General features: G+C 34.2%; 1 long non-coding RNA gene across 1 annotated transcript in view; it reads right to left on the reverse strand.

Moving 5' to 3' along the window:
- Positions 1-15399, reverse strand: part of LOC130663339 (uncharacterized) — a 92295-nt gene that overhangs the window by 34058 nt on the left and 42838 nt on the right. The gene's annotated exons all lie outside the window — the stretch shown is intronic.

Here is a 15399-nt window from a genome sequence, read left to right on the forward strand (position 1 = left end):
GATAAGACTCAGCCTTTCAGAACCGGAGATGTTATAATAGAAATAAGGGCCGTTGAAAATATAAGAGTGAGGAGATTGAGGGATTAAATTAATTTTTACACACAATTTTAAATCAATATAATTTTAAATTTTATTCACCGATTAACACTTTGCCCACCGGGCTTTTATATTCCTTATTATTATTATTAACAAAACTGTCCACCGGACTTCTTATTCTTACAACTAATTAACTAAAATTTTGTCTACCGGACTTTTATTAATTACACGAACGAGTCCCCTGGACTTTTATAATAAATTGGCCACCGGCCTGATCCCCTGGATCTTAATTAAAATAGTCTCCTGGACTTTCACGAAAATGCCCACCGGCCTGATCCCTTGGATCTTTTAATTAAACAAAATTAGTCTCCTGGACTTTCACGAAATCGGCCACCGGCCTGATCCCCTGGATCTTAATAAAATAACATGTAGTCCCCTGGACTTTTCACGATTAATTTGGCCACCGGCCTGATCCCCTGCTCTTGTAACAAAAGAAACTGCAAGTCTTATCAGCATCCAGTTTTCTTTTTGGGTCTCTGGTGACTTCTGAGCACTTCTCGGCTAGTGATTCATTTCCTGCACGTGCAGTAGTCGAGGCTAAATAGAGATTAACTCAAGGAGAAGAAAACAGAAAAAGAAATATAATTGATATTTAATTTATCTCTTTTAATTATTTAACGTTCGGGTTGTCCTTTTCATATTTTTAATTTGGATAACAGTTACTTGAAGGAATCGACATCTCTCTGAAGGGTAAGAAATTATATAATTTGGCGTAAGGAGGTTCTGGAAACGATCACTTTGGTTAATTAAATATAGACTTGTCCTTGATGACATACGTTATTTTGGTTTAACTTCCAAGTCGATAGATGGAGGGGTGTCATCTAGGAGGCACCGCTCGGTACCAAAGGTGGTAGAAGAGTTATTGGACCCCTACAAGAGTACATGAAGTAGTGGGTCCGAAAGAATAATATCGTGCTTATTGGTTAAAAAAAAAGAAAAGAGCCCTAAGTGGAAGGGCGACCACCGATCGTGGTCGGGAGCCAATGGGAAAAAGAAAATCGTCGGTGATTAAAATGAGGGCACCTGATTGGTCAAGTAATAGCCTTGTCCGTACTAGTACTACAGCACGCGTCATTGAAGCTTGACCCCCGGGTTACGGATGGAAGGGTGACGTCTTGAGGAGTACCGCTTATCACCAGAGGTGGTAGGGGAGTCGTTTGGTAAAATAAACAAGCTCGATGTCAGAACCGAGGGTTTAAGCTTATGAGTCACGCGACTACGGTAATAAAGAAATAAGAAACGAAAGAACTAATACTGATGTTTATTAGTCTTACCCGTGGACTTGCGACTCTTGCCCCTTTCCCCTTCTGCAAAGAGAAGTGCCGACATGGAGCACGCTTGCACGTATCAATATATGGATATAAATTTACTTATCTTTTATCAAGTTATTATTCAAAACTATCCTTATTTAATTTATTATTTTTTTAAAAAAGAATTCACTTGTTGAATTATTATTACTATTATATTATTAATAATAATGACCTTCCAATGATAAATGTAATTTGTGGTATAATAACCGTTTAAAAGCCCCTTTCTCTAGGGTTTTTGATAATCTCAATTATTGAAATTGTTATTACCTTGCCAATAGTAACAATTTCCAAATAACAATCGTTTAAATTACATCTAGCATACGCATATATTTAGATATACATGTGTATGTTGAATTAACTATTATGTTATATCTTTATGATATTATTTTTCAGATAGTCATGAGAACATGTGTATGTGTGTCTTTTATGTGCATGTGCATGGGCGCTCGGGCACTGGTTTCTCATTGGCTTATATATATACACATACGTGTTATATATAGTTTCCTATCGAGAGGTTTAGTATATTAGCAGTATTTAATTATCAGAACCTTAGCTTAGTTACGACTACGGTTTAGTGTTTTATTGTATGTACAAGTTATAATTGCAATTTTGATGTGTTCGAGTGTTTGTTACCGTAATAATAATAATACCCGTATCGTTACTCTCAATAAATAAAAACTACATCTGAATATAAGAACGCACACAGTTCTCACCGCTCCGGATCCCACCGTTGCGCGTGTTGTCCCCCACCTTCCGGGAATGGGCTGCTGTGGTGACAATACCACTGCTTATGTACCGCAATTGTTTCTTATATCGGAGTACGATGAAATTTGATATTTGGATTTCTGTGTTCTCCACTCTGGTCATAACATGATAAACCTCAATACGCATATACATATATGTATGCATACTGTTTTAATTATTGTTTTTAAGTTCTTTTGTTGTACAAATTTGCTAACCAATAAAAATATATATATGTATCTTTCATATACATATACATACATTCATCCGAGGGATCTCAGTATTTTTATTAGTTATTTCTACGTTCTTTTAAATTTATAAATAATTTCGTTTTTATCTCATTATTATTTTTTTTGTGATCTCTATACAATACTATATGAAATACTTTTACAAAAGTGCGTGAATGTGTGTGAAAGTAGTACCAGAAATATGAGTAAACTACTATTGACCTTATCTGCGACACCTTCACACGTGTGCATTGGACGTTCTAATTAATTTCGTGGTCATGAAATTTTACGAGCTAGATGACCTAGATCCCTTCGTGAGACCTCCGGCATTACCTGTTGCCTAAAGTTCAATACGACCAGATGAAAGATTATGAAAACTGATAACTCCGAGTCGCATCTCGCTTTCTAAAAATTCTTGGAAACCGTTACTAATATTGGATCTATAACACGGATTACTCGATGTACTTAGTTACATTTATTAGTCCCATATGAAGACCTTTCGAATCCGGAAACGTATACTTTATATTTTTGTTTACGCTTACAACTAAACCTGTGCCCTAAAATTCAAAGGTCATCGTATCGATGAGCTGGACCGGATGGTCCGACGAGAAAAACATCCGCATTCATGATGTAATCTAGAATATATAAACCGCTGAAAAATTACCGAATCGCTGTAAAATTTATATAATTCAAGGACTCAAAAAAAAAAAAAAAAAAAAAACGTTTTTGTAGCAGTTACTGTGCCACAATAATGCTAAATCGCGAGGGAATTTTAACAAAAAGAGATAAACACAGACGTTTTTCTTAATGTTTCGTAATCAATGAACATAATAATAATTATAAGCCATCTGTATGTTTCTAGAGCTGGAAATGTGTGACTCAATAGATAGGAGGCAAAGACGGAGCATCGATGGTCATCTGATTCGGAGGAGAAATGATAAAATGAGATATTTATTAACACATAAGTCATGGTAGATATATAGATACATGAAGAGTTTACGTAGATATACACTTTAAAGTGTAGGGGAGGGTAGGGCAGAGCGGCCCCTCTAAGCCAATTCTTACTTTTTGTGGCTTTCAATCATTAGATCGCTTTACTTTTGTCCTATTTCGAACAAATTTATGGACATTTTGCCGAAATTCTGAAAAAAAAATTTTTTTGTGTGGCAGAGAGCCCCCCCCCCCCCTCCCCCCAAAAAAATGATAAAAAAATTTTTTTTTCGTTTTTTTTTTTAAATTGTTTTCATCATTAAGAATGTAATTCTTTCTCTTGACAACTATTTTTGGTTTTATATTACTCAAAAAAAATTTTTTAAGGTGTAATAAATCGTTCACTCTCGATTACCTTAATTACAAATTGTTATTTAATAAAAACAAAACAATTCTATATTTTTTGTTTGTCATTATTTTCAACCCAAAAAACGTGTTTTTTAATTTTTTAGATTATAGATAGTTTTACTTTATTTCAGAAATTTATCAACTAAAAAAAAAATTGTTATTTTTATATATTTTTAGTGACTGAATTTGCCTCTTACATAGAGAAACAGCCGAAAAATATGAAAAAATAATTTTTTCAGAAGTTTCGGCTGGTCCATTTTGCCCCAGGTGTTATGCATAGGGCTAGAAATGTGGAAATATAATAATTTTTTGTTAATTTGACGATAAAAATATGAAAAAATTACTTTTTCAAAATTTTGGGCTTGTCCATTTTGCCCCAAATGTCATGCGTAGGGGTAAAAATGCGCAAACATACACAGTAAAAAATATTGTGTAAAATCAACACAGTTTGTGTGTTAAAAACGGTTGACACGAAATTTGTGTTGAAATTTTGACACAAACTTTGTGTAACCCCTTTTTAACACAAAGATTATGTTGAAATATCGCCACAAGAGGGCGCAAAGAATTCCACAGTAACACACAAAATGTGTTAATAAAGAGTGTATAACACATTTTTTATGTTACAAAAAGTGACACAAACTTTGTGTTAGTTTAACACAAACCGTTTTCGACACAAATACACAATATTTTTTACTGTGTATCGGATTTATAGTAATTAGTCGGAAAAAAAAAGTTTTTTTTTCGATCAAAATTTCAGGGGGGCCGCTCTGCCCCACCCTCCTCTACAAGGTTATTTAGTCAGAAAAATAAAGGCAGAAAAATAGAATTAATTCATTTTTCCTAGAAATGTAAGCACTCGGCTTCCGGGTACGTAATAAAAAAAAATTAGGGTAGATAACAGAAGATAAAGTACGTAAAAAGATTTCCGAGTTTATAAATATGCATGATTCAATCAGTAACTAGATTACATAATTTTTTTTATTTTCCTTCTCTATGGAAATTGTTACGCAATGAAGCTAGTTTCGGTGAAACAAAATAGAAAAGTAATAAACGTACAATTGACTAGTATTTAGTCCAGCTGAGTCCACGTACTTCGATCATACGAGAGAAGATACAAAAGATTTATTATTTGTTTAAGTGTCGGGAAACAAAATAATTTACTGATGACTCTTAAAAGTCAGTCAAAGCCAAAACACAGCACGAAAAATACGCCTTTTTGTAAAAGAATACTTAGAGGTTGACCTACGGAGAGTCCAAGGTTCCATTGGATGTGAAGTTAGCCCCACTATACGTCTCCACTCGGCTGTCAAAGCGAAGCTGCTTTTGAATAAGTGGGATCCGTGTATCCCTTTTCTTTTCATCTTTAAATTCTCTGTCTATTCGTCATCTCTTTTTCGGTGGTAACATTTATGGTATGTTTTATAGCAAAGCTTAACTACAATTTGATAAGTTAAAAGATACAGAATAAATGAGTTCCTTATGAATCACAAAAAAAATCATATGAGGATTATCCAAGTAATTAAGTTTTATGTGACAGTAGAGACGTAATAAAGTATCTCTACACTAAGAGAAGAAAGTATACAGTCCCAATTAAGTAAAAACTCTTAATTTAAGTCTAAGTTTACTTAAATAGTGCAAACCAAATATATTTTAAATTGTAGTAAAAAAGCAACATTCGTAGAAATTTATGAGTACATTGACGCAATTGTTATGAAAATAAAAAATATTATACTTCACTGTAGTAAACTTTTTCTTGTTTTTGAGTAAAATGAGTCGAGTAAACATGTTTGCTTAAATTTAATTTTTTTTCTTTCAATGCAAAGCATAAAATATTAAATAGAGAAAAAAAAAGAAGTATAAAAGAGTACATCGAATTTTTCTGACAAAAGACCAACTGGCTTTGGATGATTTTTTCCTGCTCTTTTGACTTCTGATCTATTTTTTTTTTTTATCGCGTTCATAAATTCAAAAACTTCTTAATTAATATTATTATTTTTGAATTTCATATTTCAAGTATCATAGAATATGATCTCACAATCGTACTGATCCATTATGGGTCATGAAATATTTTAGACATCATGGAAGATGATGCCAAATCCTGACCAGAGCAGCAATTTCCCATGATAGATGAACCCTTGTTACGGCCAGGGTAGAGAACACAAAAAAATAACAAGATAATACAAAAAAGACTATTTATAAAATATAATAGAACATAATAAATAATTAATAAATACACTAAAACCTTTAGAATGAAGGTATATATATATATATAGAAATTCGTATACTAAAATATAAAACTAAATAAAGAAAATCCGTATATATGTATATAGAAAATTTCATATATATTTGTCATGGTCAGCTAATTTATAACCTACCACACAACAAAAAATCTGTCTATCGGTTGACCCTGCGGGCCAGCCCTAAAACTTCTCGCTGGTTTCGAGCTCCTGGAGCTCGAAAATTTAGTGTAGATACATTTTCGAGCTCTTCGAAAGATAGAATATCGCCAGTAAAATTCTCTGGAAATCCCAGAGAAATCCCATAGAAATCCCATAGAAAATATAGACCCAGCACTCGGTGTTGTGAGAAAAAAATAGAATTATCGCCAGTTGAATTTTCTGGAAATCCCAGAGAAATCCCATAGAAAATATAGACCCAGCACTCGGTGTTGTAAGAAAAAAATAGAATTATCGCCAGTTGAATTTTCTGGAAATCCCAGAGAAATTCCCAAGAAATCCCATAGAAAATATAGACCCAGCACTCGGTGTTGTAAAAAAAAAGCTGGGCGTCGGTTGACCCTGCGGGCCAGCTCCAAAACTTCCCGCGGTTTTCGTGCGCAAGGAGCTTGAAAACATCACTGTGAATATATTTTCGAGCTCTTCGAGCTCGAAAATGCTATTACATGGAATCATTTTTTTATGAACCCTTCAAGCTCTAACAAGTTACGTTCTATGCTAGAATTTGAAAAGTTAAGAATCGAAAATCATTAATGAAGGAGCGACTTTTAAATTTTTATTATCGATTATGTTCTCTGAAATCAATGTGTTGAGGCAGAAATCAATATCAGCGATCAAAATCAAGATTTGAGTGAGTTTTGACTTAGATCAGAGCAATAATAAATGGAATATTCGAGAAAAACATTATAGTCTGGGTTTTTCAATTTTTTGATGATAATATGTTGAAAACTAAGGAACAAGTTATATGACATTATCTGATGATCGGAAGAGACTATAAAGAGAACGAGTTGGTATTATTTCAGACACATTTTAGCACATTATATTTTGATTTATCTGGAAAAAATAACATGGAATGTTATTTTTTTAACTTTTCAGCGCCGATATCTCTTGAACTAATCAAAGAATGTCCAGTCTTATTAATTTTCGTCGAGTTTAAACTTCGTCACGATACCTTTTTTTTTACACTGTGTGTCGGGTTAAGAAATTATTCTGCGAGGTTCTCAGTTCTCCAACACTATTAAATTACGAAGCCAACCCAGGGGTACAAATCGAATAGAAATTGAACGCGAAATCTCTACCTGGTTTATCAAACGATTTATAATAACAAACGGCCTTCCAACCAACAACAGCAATTTAATTGTACAACTGAAACTGAATAAAAATAACATAACCAATTGTAAGTTCTAGTTCTTTTATTATTATTTTTCTAAAATAATTCCTGATATTGGCTACTATTTCATACTCATTACCGTAACGACAAGGTCTCCGTCGCCCGAGTAAAGGACTTAAGTGTCTTGACTCAAAATAAGAGACTGTATTGCATGTTATACGTAACACCCTTCAATCTCCTCCTTGCATCTTACGGTTTTAAATAAATTAATATTATTATTTTTGAATTTCATATTTCAAGTATCATAGAACCGACAAATACAAGACAATCTTAAATATTTGAACATTAATGTATTGCATCTCATGAATTATCTCGCTCATTACGAAAGAACTTTTGTTTATTTTTTTTTTCCTGTTATAAATATTAATTTATATTATTTTGTAATAATACTTATGATTAATAATAACTTACACTTAAAAAATAAACAAAATACTTATTTATATGACTAAAACATTATGTTTATTTAAAAAAATATAAACCTTTCAGTCCAAAATGAAAAACAGATTGGAGTTATGTTAATTACTCAGAAATAGAGTTCAAAACATTTCAACTTTGAGATATTTAATATTTGATTTATAGTTTTAAAGTTTATTAACGAATACGGAGAATATATAAGAAATGGGAATAATATTTTTATCGACGTATTATATAAATACTTCCATCACAAACGAAACATTGTATTTATTTATTGTATTTAAATGTGAATTTATATATAATTTATTATAAAGAAAAAAAATTGTTTTGTTGTTAATACTGCTCTAAAAAAAAAAATTAATTCTTTTATCTCACTTACGGTATACGTGCATAAAAAAAAGATCACAGGACTTCATTTTTATGGTTTTTTCAAGGCAATGTTTCAGAGCCCTGACCCTGCCCTCTCACTTCAATACTCCTATTGGAGAAGGATCCTACTCAGAAGCTCACAAAAACACGCATGTGCTGAAAGTGTTGGTCATCAGTTAACATCATATTTATATAATTACGTATATAAATATATTTCTCATATATATAATAATAATATAATATAGGGGAAAGGGGGCGGGGCAAAAGGGGGTACCTAAGGAAATACTATGTTTTCGAGGACTAAAATACGCTAAATCTTTTTGTTTTTAGTGATATTCGAGGTAAATAGACAAAATTTTTAGCTGCCGTTAAAAAATAAAATTTTTATTTTTGGCGGGCAAAACGGGGTACCCTTAAAAAAAGTTGAAAAAAAAAAATTTCTGAAAATTGATCAAATTTTATTACTTGAATCTTTTATATGTAATATACATAAAGAAAAATTACATTTCACATCATTGGTGGACACGAAGGCAAAAAAAAAAAATGTGGAGCAGAGAGGCCTCCCTCCAAGAAATGATTTTTTTTTTTTTTTTTTTTTTAAATTGTTTTCATTATTAAGAATGTATTTCTTTCTCTTGACAACTATTTTTGGTTTTATAATACTCAAGAAAAATTTTTTTAAGTGTAATAAATCGTTTCCCCTCGATTAGCTTAATTACTAATTGCTATTTAATAAAAAAAAACAATTCTGTATTTCTTATTTGTCATTATTTTGAACCCAAAAAACGTGTTTTTTGATTTTTTAGATTGCAGATTATTTTGCATTATTTAAAATATTTTATCAATAAAAAAATAAAATATTATTTTCGAAAATTTTTAGTGGCCAAATTTGCCCCAGCTATAACAAATCAGCCAAAAAATGGATTAGTGTATTATATTTTTTTCAATTTGACGATAAAAATATGAAAGAATCATTTTTTTTTAATTTTCGGCTGGTCCATTTTGCCCTAGGTGTTATGGGTAGGGCTAAAAATGCGGAAATATATCAAATTTCTTCTAATTTAACGATAAAAATTTGAAAGAATCGTTTTTTCAGGATTTTCGGCTGGTCCATTTTGCCCCAGGTGTCATGTGTAGGGCTAAAAGTGCGCAAATATATCGGATTTATATTATACTAATTAGACAAAATTTTGGGGGTACCCCGTTTTGCCTACCCTACCCCCTTTTGCCCCCCCCCCCCTTCCCTTAATCATAATCAATTCGGATCAATTCTGATCAATTAACATCATATCTTTGTCACGCTTTACTTCTTATTTTTTTATTTTCTCATGATGACAACCGACTGCGAGTTAAAGTACTATATAAGTGTCATATGTTTAATAATTATTAAAATTTAAAGGTTTATGTTATTATAATTTTGAATATCTAGTTTAGCTGTAATCCTATTTTAAAAAATTTGTTTAACAAACATATCTTCAACCACTAAATTTATTCATATATCTGATATAGTAGGTGTCAATATAAAGAATTTTACCGTTCCGAACAATAAATTTAATAATACACGTCATAAATTTTTAATACTTATGTTACGATTTTTAAAGTTTAAATATTAATTTTTTCTGCATAGACAATAATTTTCAATACTTGTTCTATAATTATTAGCGTTTTAGTTATAAATTAAGGAATTACTATTTAGAATAATAATATTTACTGATCACTGTATATATCACTTGTCGTTTCTCAATTTATACAGTTAGTTTTTTTTTCGTGTACTTATTTTTATACAAAAGAAGAATTTAAAATTTTAAAATATTCAAATTATTTATTTATAATGGATAAGTTTGAAATGGCTGCATACAACTTAAGATTTTGAATTTATCAATTTTTATTCTATAGATTTTTTTTTTGAAGACTAAGCGAATTTCGTCAACTCATTCCATACATATTATCTATGTTTTAAACCAACCTGCCATTCTTGAATAACGATTTTATTAAAAAAAAAATTTATATTATTTCTATAAAGATTTAGAGATTACTTAAAATTCTTATGAAGAACACTTGAAAATTAATTTTGTTTTTTTTTTTTTAAATAATTTTGTCCTAAAATATAATATTGTAACTTATCCCGTTTGAATAATATATTTTATTTATTGATTTAATTGATGACCCAGAAAAATGACGAAATTCACATACGATAAATAACCGACGTATTGATTAAAAACCTTGAGCTGTCATGAAAAAAAAAGTTGTTAGGATTATCGATATTTTCTTAATTTTGTTGTAACGGGGTGAAATGCTCCCACATTACATTTTAAATTAAATTTCGACTCGCGCCAAAAGATCCGCCCTCCTTCTTCAACAACTGTCAACAACTGAAGAAAATACAGTCATTGATGCGCCGGGGTCGCTACGGTCGAGTCCCGACTTTTGGTTTTAGGGGTTGGTCAACCTGAGTGGAGAGGTACGAGGGCCAGAGAAGACAAGCGATCGGTCTCTTGGCTCGCAGCAACCGCCGTGGACGGACGTGCCTTACTGCAACTACCACTAACATCTTGGTTTCCACAAGTTTCTATCTACTACTACTACTACTACTACTACTACACGTGCTGCTAGCCATCATTAAAAATGGGCCAAGAGCATATAAGCCCACGGCTCGTGGAAGCTTATTTCTTTAATTAAGTTTACTAAGTTTATTTAACGGTTTTTTATATAATAATTATTGTGGATTGGATCTTGTCGATGGGAAAGGATTGGAACGGTTTGGTGGACTTGGAAGGAAGGACTGGTTATGGTTTTGGTCTTGGAGGAAAAGGATCGGTGGAATAAGAAGGACTGGTTAAGATTGGAAATTGTTGGAGTAAGTGAGCTCGTTTGTCTTATTGTCGGGTTAACTATTCATTTGTTAAATAATATTTTATTAATTGAGGAGTCGTTATTTGTTAAAGTAGTCGAGTCAATTTGTTAGAGTCAGTAGAGTCACATTGTTGTTATAAAATTAGTCGAGTCAGTGTCATCCGTCATTTTGGGTTATTGTTCATCTCATTAATTATCTGTAAAGCGGCTTCGTCAAATAAATGCCATTGTTTTATATTTAAATTTGACATATAAATTTCATTTATCACAACATTCCTGATAAGTTAGGTATAAGAATTCTCTCTTCATATTTTAATACTGTGTGGTCCAGTAAGGGGTTTACCCTCACCTGGAGATACTGAGTTCAGCTAGACAGGTTTGCAAGACACCTTAAGTTTTGCACATGTGTGGGACACTTATTGTATTGAGACCACAAATTCAATTAATATAATAAGTGCACCCATTACATTGGCGCCCAACGTAAATTTTTTTATTTAACATCAAAAATTTAAGAGAGATTTCTTATATATAAACTTTTGGAGGTTGGAGGTAAAAGGAAAAAAGATAGCGTTGGTCAGAGTTCGCGGTTGTTGTCGGGGCAGGGATTTTGTCAGGTATTTACGGGGGGAGGAAATTGGGTATTTTTAGTTATTAGGTATGGTGGTAAGGTTTTAGGTGATAATCGGTAAAGGTATCATTTTAGTTTTAGGTAGGATATTTTAGTAAGGGTTAAAATAGAAATTATTATTAAGCATCGTGAGTTATTTTGAAGATCTGGATTTTATTTTAGTAGTTATAGATTTTATTATCTGATCGCATTTTTCTCTAGTCAGCTTTTACTTTCATTTTAAGTACTTAATTGCTCTAGTCATTTTTCTTCAATTAATTTATTTATTTATTTCTTTTAGCTACAGTGATAATTCTAATTTTAACCTTACCAGTCATTTACAACTGGGTTAAATTTTAATGTATTTATTTAATTTATTATTTTAATTACTTGACCATTAGTCATTGATTTTATTGCACGCTAAAATGAATCATCCAGATTTCCAAAAATAAAATAATATTTTAAAGCTTATCATCTTACAGCATTTGAAACAAAATTTTTCGATTTATTTTCTTATATTCATTCGTACAGCTTATCGGCTTTGTTTGAATATTTAATCCTAAGCTCGTGTTTATAAAGTAAATAAGTTCGCATTCACAAAATGGCGGCTCGTGCTCGGTCAAATGCGACTACAAGTGTTGCACGGGTAGGAAGACGCCACAACAGCGATGACGTAGTCGTCGTTGTCGCTGGCGGTCCTAATGCCCTGCCATTAACAGCTCAGCAGGGAGTGGGGTGTGTTCAACACTCACCCCCACCCGCTAGCGTCGCATTGACGATTGCTACGTCAACGTTTACCACCACGCGTTTAGTAACATCTACCGCTAGTATGGGGACAGTAACGTCGGTCGGGCCTGTTTTAATACCACCGATTCAGAACAATACAAATCGAATCTCGGTCGATACGAGAGCTGGTTACGCTTCTTTTCCTGGTGTAAATCCAGAACTGGCTCAAGTCGGGGTGAGAATCGAGAATTTAGTAGCAACTCAACAGCAAATCGGAGTGAAAGTTGAAAATTTATCGAGGTTAGTGGATATACAAAATCAAGCGAGTGAGGCAAATGTGCAAGCGATTAGTCGATTGACAGACACGCTGGAACGACTCTTAATAAGAGAACAGGGTAGTGTTAATGGGCTAAGTATGGGGGCATCTTGCACAAATGTCCCTCAGACCTCACGTAACTTCGCGACTTTATTAAGTCACGGTGTTGGTGGGGGGGAGAGTGAGACATTTTGCATGACAAACTCGAACGCACCTATTAACACGGCATTTGGTTTAGGTAACATTCAAGTTACTCCTCTGGGTTACTTAGGAGACCCGAGTCGAGATGACTTCAATAATGTGCGTAATAACAACAATCTTTATGGTTATGGTCAGTTGAATGACCCCTCTCATAGAAATTCTGGTTTTAGTAGTCAATTTCAGACACCTGTGAATGGACAAAGTGCACCACAATGCGATTTCGGACCATCTGATCGCAGATGGAAAGAAATTCGTTCGCAGCTAAGCATGTGGTCACTACGTTTTCCACAAGGTGATTTAACAGCTAATGATTTTATTTCTTCAGTAGAAGCCAGAGCTTTCCGTGAGGGGTGGTCAGACACAGAAATCCTACGCTTAATTAGTTACCTATTACAGGACCAAGTGTCTCGTTGGTATGATTTTAACTTCACGAAATGGAAGTCATACCAACAGTTTAAGATGGAGTTTTGCCGTGCGTACGGTTCATTAAAAACAGACTGTCAAATTCTAGTCGATATTGGGCAGATGAAACCGAATGAGGGTGAGAGGGATTCCGATTTTATTTTGCGTATGCAACAACGTTATCATTCAATGCGTAATCCACCATCTGAATACGAGCAGGTAATAAGTATACGTAATCATTTGGCTGCAGAAATTCGTACACTTGTTTATTCTAGACCTGTTTTTAGTTACGAAGGATTGATAATTGCTGTTCATGAAGCTACTGCGTCACTGGAGGAGAGCAGGAGGGCTTATACTGAGGACAAGCCCTTAAATTCTTCAGTTTTCCAAAGCTTTGGAAATGCTGAGTCTAGTATCGATGATGGTGAGTCTGGACGGCCATTGTTGATTGAGGAGGTGCGTGAGGGAAAAGATGGAAGTTTTACGGGGTTGCTGCAATAAACAGCAACGCACAACAGCAGTGGTAAGGGACAGATTTCTGACCCTGCCCTCGCTTAGTGCGCAAACCTGAGGTGGTCATCAGCCTCGTGTTTCTTCTTCTTCCCCTGCCACTCGATCTCAATCGGCTACCACTCAACTTCAGCATCAACAACTTGTCCAACATACATTTTGACATGGTTACTGTTTTTGGTCGCTTGTCCCAGTATCATAGACCCCTGCCTCTCTTGTGTCAGCTTACGCTAATGTTCGTCTGAGTTGTCAGTATTGAATCGGGACTTACACATAAACACAGATTTTTCTAAAGGAAATCAGAGTCCGTAATTTATAAATTATCTTTATGCAAATTATAGTTATCATATTTTAATAATTAACTTTTGGAAAATTTTAACGGTGAAAAATTGTATCTAGTCATAAATGCTGTAATGGTTCTAGTCAATGGTCTGTGATAAATATAAGGTTTTAGGTTAGTTGGATGTCGCGCAAGGGCGGATGTCTATGCCTCTGATATATGCGCGGTGCATATATTGGAGATGATGGGGGGAATTAAAATGGTTCGTTGGACATTTTTGCGCGGTGCCAAATGTCCATACCCCAGGTATGTGTCAGGGGCACATATCAGGGATGACACTCCGCTATCGGAGTGGCGAACCGGGTACAAGGGGAAAAAAGGTTTAGGTTTTAGGTAAAGGTAGGGTAGGAAATTTTGGGGATATTTCGCAAGGTGCGAGATGTCTATTCCTCTGGCATGTGGATGGCGACACAGGTCAGAGATGATTTTCCTCAGACTTGTGTACGTCAAACACATGTCAGAGATGCTGACGTCACGTATCTTGGTGATACGGGGACAGTCAAGAAAGGGTTAATTGGTTATATAAGTATTAGGTTTTATTTTTGGTTGACTTTATTCTTATTTTAATAATAGGGACGCCGGTTATTTAGAGGGAGTTTTGGGTAATTATTTCCTCGGGTACCTCAGATATATCAGAGACCTTCAAGTCGTCTGATAATTAGTTTGTAAGAATAATTTTTGATATTCATTATAATCTTGCTACACGAGCCCAGCAACAACTGAGCCCAAGGAAGGCCTCCGTCGTTATCCGGGAACAAGCTCTCTCGGATAAGGGAGAGCGGGCCCTCCGGCAAGCTCAGGGGGTTGGTGCATATGTAGTAGGGGTAGTCCATACACCCTGACCTCACCTGGCGGAAACGGCGCTATCTTTATTATTCAGTTTACGCTTAATTATATTTTCCGGCTATAATTTTTTCTGTTAGAGCCATTTCAAGGTTTTGAAATAAATTAATTTTAATTTGTAATTTTTAGTAGACTTTCATGGCAGTTGTTGGAGAACGAGGTCGCTAGTCTTTTGGGGATGACGAACGAGTCTGGGGGGAGAGAGTGTAACGGGGTGAAATGCTCCCACATTACATTTTAAATTAAATTTCGACTCGCGCCAAAAGATCCGCCCTCCTTCTTCAACAACTGTCAACAACTGAAGAAAATACAGTCATTGATGCGCCGGGGTCGCTACGGTCGAGTCCCGACTTTTGGTTTTAGGGGTTGGTCAACCTGAGTGGAGAGGTACGAGGGCCAGAGAAGACAAGCGATCGGTCTCTTGGCTCGCAGCAACCGCCGTGGACGGACGTGCCTTACTGCAACTACCACTAACATCT

Source organism: Microplitis mediator, chromosome 2, assembly GCF_029852145.1.
Source record: "Microplitis mediator isolate UGA2020A chromosome 2, iyMicMedi2.1, whole genome shotgun sequence".
Lineage (NCBI taxonomy): Eukaryota > Metazoa > Arthropoda > Insecta > Hymenoptera > Braconidae > Microplitis > Microplitis mediator.